This window comes from Limulus polyphemus, unplaced genomic scaffold (assembly GCF_000517525.1).
Source record: "Limulus polyphemus unplaced genomic scaffold, Limulus_polyphemus-2.1.2 Scaffold2436, whole genome shotgun sequence".
Lineage (NCBI taxonomy): Eukaryota > Metazoa > Arthropoda > Merostomata > Xiphosura > Limulidae > Limulus > Limulus polyphemus.
In genome coordinates this window covers 60353-67830 of record NW_013668046.1, presented here as the reverse complement: position 1 = coordinate 67830, position 7478 = coordinate 60353, and positions in this window count along the sequence as shown.

The window sequence follows — 7478 nt, the reverse complement described above, 5'->3', positions numbered from 1 at the left end:
AGTCGAGCACGTGGATCGTTCGTTGTGAATTATAGCGTTTGTTATAGCGTGACTGTGGAAATTAAGTGTATTGCAAAGTTGTATTCGGAAAGAATAAACTAGTTTTATTTAAGAAAGGACTTGCATCGCTAAAGTTTCTTCGGAAAGCATTTTTACGGAAAATTAACTAACGACCAGGGACGTAACACTACTTTATTTATATTGTATTTGTAATTCTGAAAATTAATACAGAGACAAGGGTTAACCCTGTGCTAGAGCTGGCGAGCGGGGTTTGAATCCGTGCGATATAATAAAAAAAACCCGCATTTAAGATATGGACGTATTATAAGAGTGACAATCATTTAACTTCGATGGTAAGGTGCTGTTGAGTGGCTACCCTTCCTTTGGTCAGTAGTTAAAAATTGAGGACGTCAGCATATAGCCTTAGTAGTTTTGCCATAAATACAAATACAACATAATTATTACAACTATTGACATATTGAGACATTTGTGTTTATAAAGACCAACAGCAACAATAAAACTTGTCGAATATGAAAACCCAGTCTGTTATCTAGAATAATGAAAGTACATTCCAAACAACAAATTACGTCAGAATCTCTACGAAGTGCAATCATTTTGAGTTTTGGTACCGGGTCATTTATGATAGGTTAAACGCTTTTCTTCGTCGGGTTATGTATAAAATGTCAAATAACATAGAATAAATTACCTTGCACTTATTTATGACATTAAAAACAGCATTTTCGCGTGCCAAACACAACATGTTTGCAGGGCACTGAAAGTTAAAAAAAATTATCATTGAAAATACAAGCTTATAAAGGAAAGTAGAACGATACTCAAAGAAAGGTATATTTAAAGTTTGTGTGGTTAAAAAAAATATCATTGAAAATGCAAGCTTATAAAGGAAAGTAGAACGATACCCAAAGAAAGGTATATTCAAAATCTGTGTGTGTTTAACACTGGTTTGAACTCATATGGGCAATTAGGTAACCAGAGTAGCAGAGGAATGTATTAATTAAAGTGTGCCCCAATGAAGAGCCCGTTGCCACGACATCTATTTGTTCATAGGTGTGTTATTCAAAAGGAAGTGCAAATGTTTGGCAACAAGTATTAGTGTGGCTTTAAACTCTATTTTGGATAGACTATAAAGGTGACTGTCGTTCTCGAACAGTTTAGATGGATAGGTGTTGATAGTTTCATCCAAAGGAATGTTCGTAAATAAGGATGTGATATTAAACTAGCCATAAAGTGCTTGTTAAATGGAGTAGATGACTTAGTTCACGAACAAAAACTGAAGGAATCAGGAATGGTGAAGTCTTTAGTTGTAAGAAGTCATAAGATAGGGACTATAACGTTAACAAGATGGTAGTTATGGGTGACAATGGCAGATAGAATTGTTCACAAGGGCGTCTTTTTTTTTCGCGAATTTTTGAGAGTCCTTATAAAATACCAGGCCGAGATCCAGATTGGATAGAACATGTCTAAAAACTGTCTGAAACAATCTTTTAACGTTTTATATCTTTCAGAATTCTTTGTGTTGTTTCTTCATACTGGATCGTGGCGAACAAACAATCCTTATTCGGTCACTTAAATTTAGTGTTGTTATCTAGAACGTTATTCATTTTTTAAAGATAGTCAATTTTATGTTCTTTACAGATGAATCTAAGTTCGAATTGTTCAGCAACTATCAGTAACAGTTTGATCAACTGCAGAGAAAATAATGATATCACAATCAATTTACACCACCTATAGTGAAATATAGTGAGTAATCAGTACATGTTTGGGGCTGCGTTTCGGGAACGTTGTCGATGATCTGCACAAAACTGATGGCATCCTGACTGCTAACAAGTACGTGCAGATTCTGATTCATCATCCCATTCCCTCAGGAATACAACACACCAGGTATGGACTTATCTTATAATAAGGCAATGATTTCAAGTGTACAACAAATGCGATGAAACGATGTCTTGCTGTTAAAGAAGCTGATAGAACATTCGCAACCATGGTTTGATCTGTACAACAGTGTAGTGCTCAGTGTAAAGCAAAGGGTTCTTATACAAAATATTGGCGCACTTTACAACCTATTTGTTTCCTTTTTTGTATTTTCTGTGATAAAATTTTGCACCATTAATAAGCTCACCATTCAGCTGTCATTACTTGTGGTTTCTGATTGCTAAGTTCTACACGTGTTTCGTTTGTTTCCTTTCCTCTCTCTCGGTTTCTCTTTACACACATATATATATATATGTATATAATTGTTTGTTTGTTTGTAATTAAGCACAAAGCTACACAATGGGCTATCTGTGCTCTGCCCACCACGGGTATCGAAACCCGGATTCTAGCGTTATAAGTCCGCAGACATACCGCTGTGCCACTGGGGGGGGGGGCTATATGTATATAACTAAAAAAATATACTATAATAGTAATATACATACATTAAACAAGATCATTACTAATTTTATGCCCAATCAAAAATACATATAAGAAACAACAAGTTACATGATTATTAATACATTAAAGTGGGTTTCATACACTGTTGCGTCTTTCGTGTACATTAGTTTGTCTTCGAGAAAAAAATTACTTTATGATCTAAAATCAACATTCTTCATTCTAGAGTACGTTACGTTCTTACTGAGTTTCGACGTTATAACTTGAACAGCTAACAAGATTATTTTGCTTCTTAAAGGTGATTGATGAGTTTTGGATTTAGAATACAAAACCTCAATTTATAACGTTCAAAGAATAATGGTATAAAGATAATTTTTCATCCTTGTGATTTTTGTTGAAGAGCTTCGAAGTTTGAGTCAATAAAATTAAGTCTTTGCTCTAAACACACGGAAACGTTTAATTTATTATTGTTAGGAGAATCGTTATTAATATCCAAGTAGTTATGAAAATTCATTGGGATATTTTTGTTTCAGTTACTCTAACATAAAACAACTAAAAATAAAGTAAGTTCTAGCTTCTATTTCGTAAACTGGACAGAAATTCTGTTTTGATTTAGAACTTTACAGAATAACACAAGATCAAAATAGCTCTTTCAGATCATAAAACAATCTTCCAAAAACATTTTCCAAGGATGTTTTATGCAATTTGCTTAATACATAAATATATTCAAAAAGATGAAACTGGAAATAAAACCTGGCTAACTCTGCTATATGCGAGTAGAAAGGTTACCATTTTAATTTTGTATTTTTTTAGGTTGACGAGTATCTGTTATGCGGTGAAAACGATTCATTGAAAAAGTGATCATAATGTAAAATGTGTATATATATATATATATATATATATACATGGATAAATGTGTGTGTGTGCGCGCTATAGAAAGACAAAATCACAGCGTTTTCCAAACCGTTGTTGGAAATCTGAACAAATGAACGCATTTCAATAGAAATTAAACTATAAACATATTAATATATTTGTATTCTAGGCTTAAAACTGTTAGAAGCTTGATTTATCGTTTCGTTGGAATGACCTCATTTTCCAAATATAACAATGTTACCAAATAAAGTATGGCTGGCAAGCGTTCTCAATTTTCAACGCATATCTAGATTAACAGCCTAAGTAGTGGAACGAGGCTACACTAAAAAAAAAACAATACTGAAACCTATTTGTCTCACAATTCCACACAAATGTTTTATGAGGAAAGCTTCACGCTATATTGTAGTATTGATGAAGTGATATTCATAATAAAAGTACAGCAAAATTATATTTTTCTGCATATTTATCTGTTTCCACTGTAGAGATGATGCCAACATAAATAAGACAACAGTAATACCCCGTTTAGCGCTCAGGAAGGGTTCCTGAGAACAGAGCTTTAAACGAATCAACTCTAATCAGGGTCATTTTAACGTTACATATATGGAGATATATAACTGGAGGTATTGTTTCTTACCTGTGAATTATGTATAAGTGCTTTATTTAGGTACTGGGAAACATAGATTCTTACAGCACAGTAATATTTATTAAAGTAAATGAACACAAACAGTCTTAAAAAACAAAGAAACACGTCAAACTGGCGTCGATTCGCGAACAGGTGCCGACCCCGGGTGGAAGGCAATAGGTAGGCGAGGCAGTGGGTAGTGAGAGGCAGTGGACATCATTTGGCTCTTTACAACGAAAAACACGAGCGCTGCAATAGTAAAAAAAAATATGAATTTCCCCTAATGTGGAATTGTGACATTGTTTCTCTAAGCATCCTCTCTTCTCTATTTTATTCATCACCTCTCCAAAAAGTATGAAATTTAACGTAAATTACTCACTATAATACAATCGGTGGAAAAAAGCAAATTTTTATTAGCCTTCAATCTTGTTTGGTTACAGAGCCATCAAATAGAAAATCAGACCTCTCCTGCCACGCCCACCTGTCACATCCTCTCTTTCAGGATTTGTCAATACATGTAGTTCTCTCTTACGTTTACGACTATATTAGTAATAACCTATAGACAGGCAAGGTTTTCGTTTATCAAATTACGTGTTATATTATGTTGTTTTCTGTATAGAGATTTGTAGATCTTTTCCAAAGAAAATGTTTTTTGTTTTCTCCACAGGAACGATATTGTGTAGATGGATGACGTTTTAACTGTTCATGTTGCGTCACTAGAAACGCCAAAAAAATTGTGATAGTTAGGGGATAGTGTCTGTTTTTTGCTTGTTATTATTCAATGTTCTTTGTTGCATTATTTTATTAACTAAAAATTATTTATTGCAGTACTAACGTTAGTATGAAAAAGTAGTGTTTAGAGAATTACGGAATTTCATTTTTTCCCCTTTCTCTCTCTCTCCGCCCCCCCCCCCAGTGGCACAGCGGTATGTCTGCCGACTTACAAAGCTAGAAACCGGGTTTCGATACCCGTGGTGGACAGAGCACAGATAGCGCGCGCGTGAAAAAAAAATCTCTCAGCGAGGCAAGAGCTCTATAAAGAATCACCTTACAGCGGGGTAACGCTAAGTGGGGTCTACTGAAGTTTTATTTTATAATTTCACAACAGTCATTCTAAAATACCCAATAGAGGTTGGGATATTATTATTTATGTACATCTGTATAAGATAAAAAAGGAAAAACTATTTTTATACTGTCATATCTTTGATCTACACAAATTGTAGGGTTAGAACTAGTGATACACGAGATAAATTTGCAGAATCATTTATATATATTCATATACATTTTATTTCCGCATTACAGAAAGATCAAAATAGTGACACGAGGATTGAAAGAAAACGTTGGTTTTTTTTAATGCTCACTTTTATTGTCGGAGAGTCATATAATAATATAAGAGTACAAAATGTATCTCTATGCAATACGCATTTTACTTGCATTTAAGTTTAAAATCACGATAGTAGTATACGTAATAGAAATAAAGGAACTCCCTTACTTTAACGTAAATGTTAATTTACTCATTTGATGGTTAATGGTAACATGTAGATAAAATATTAATGAGACATTCTTGTTCAATTATACTCAATGCAAACTAAATATGAGAACCACAGAAAAATTGTTATAAACAGCTCCACGAAATCTAATGTAAGTAAAATGTCAAGAAAGCTACGTGTAATTATTCTTTGACACTTTAATGATGACGTTGAATACACAGTAGCCCCAGTGGCACAGCAGTATGTCTGTGGAATTACAACGCTTGAAACCGGGTTTCGATACCTGTGCTGGGCAGAGCACAGATAGTCCATTGCGAAGCTTTGTGCCTAACTTCAAAACAAACAATAAGCAATAAATAAACTTACTATTCATTTATTTTTTTCTACATTGTTGTGATCGAATACATTTGTTGGAATACGTAGATAAAAACTTTGAAACTATCTATATCCATTCATATTTCCCTTAAACCTAATGTGGGTTTAATACATTTTGGTATATATTATTTTTATCTAGATAGTGTCTTATGCGACACATAGGCTAAACGGTCAGTTCAGACACTTAATGTCTCAGGTATATTCATTTCTCACTCAGAACTGCTCACCAGAGAGAATAACCATTAAACCGCACTCGCCGCCTACGGCTTCTCATCGTCATTAAGGCATCACAGATGAAAGTGTTCAGCGCCATAACGGGGCTCGTAACTTCGACATTCTGAATCACATCTCAACACGCCAGAACTAAAAACGTAAATAAAACAGCAGATCTATGTTTATTTGCACTGATCTCTTTTTAGACTTTATGCAGGTTCGGGATAAACATAATTGAAGAAACATAATCCTCAAGAGAAACACTTTATAAACATTCAGTTTCAAAGTCCAAATAGAAATATACTGATAAAATGCAGTAACTTTCACCGTTTTGTTTCACATTTTATCTAACCCAGTATAATAATTGGGCTAAACGTGTGTGACTACAGTTTGTTTAAGAAATTCAATAGTTTTTAAGCATGCTATTTACTCCATATAGAATGGTAAAGAAATAACAAAATTAGAAAATAACTACTATGTTTCTATATTTTTTAATCTGTACTAGGGGATAAACTCGCGCTTCTCGTACGATGTATATACTAAAATTATTTAACTAATGAAACACTTTTCAGCAAGAAAAATAAAGAAAATTAATATAGACGTATTGAATCCGCGACCTCTGGCATACGAAGCGTGTGCTGTGCCATGCGAGTCAAAGTCCAAATATGTTTTCATATATACAGCATTGTTAAGTGGAAAACTATATATATATGAGAATAATGTGTGTTTTAAATAGATAAAAAGTTTTAAATAATGCTGCCGTTGTATTATGTACATGAACACGAATGAAACAAAATCCTACAAAGCAGAATATGGAGTTGTAAAAACGTGGAATGATTATAAACGAAATATATCTCTGTACCCAACAATTTTTGTATAAAAACCTTGTCTTTTAGTATAATCACATTCTTTGAGATTTTTCTCGATCGAACTCTTGATAAGGCGATGTTATAAAATAGAGAAGTTTTAAAATTAAGGTATCCAGAAGTGTATAACTCAACTGCCTTCGTTTGTCGTTACTTCACATATTTTCATTTTACCTTCTATAATCGTATCAACTCTCTTTCACTCTCTCTCCTTAATTATTAACAAAGCGTCTGGTCGACTATCACCAGTAACGGAATGGTGTTGTATTAATTCCCCTAGCGGGTGAATTCGTTCTTCGCGTACGAAGCGCATTTAAATTCTAGGTCTAATTGTCAATTTTTAGGCGCCTGTTGGAATTTGTATTGAGGTATAAGAGTGTTGTATTATTTATAAGCCACGAAAAAGTAACGAATGAACTTAACGTGTTTCCTTGCATTTTATGTTACTGAAGTAATTGTCTTTAAAGTTGATTTGGCTGGTTTTGTTATGAATTTCGCGCAAAGCTACACGAGGGCTATCTGCGCTAGCCGTCCCTAATTTAGCAGTGTAAGACTAGAGGGAAGGCAGCTAGTCACCACCACCCACCGCCAACTCTGGGGCTACTCTTGTAACAACGAATAGTGGAATTGACCGTCACATTGTAACGCCCCCAC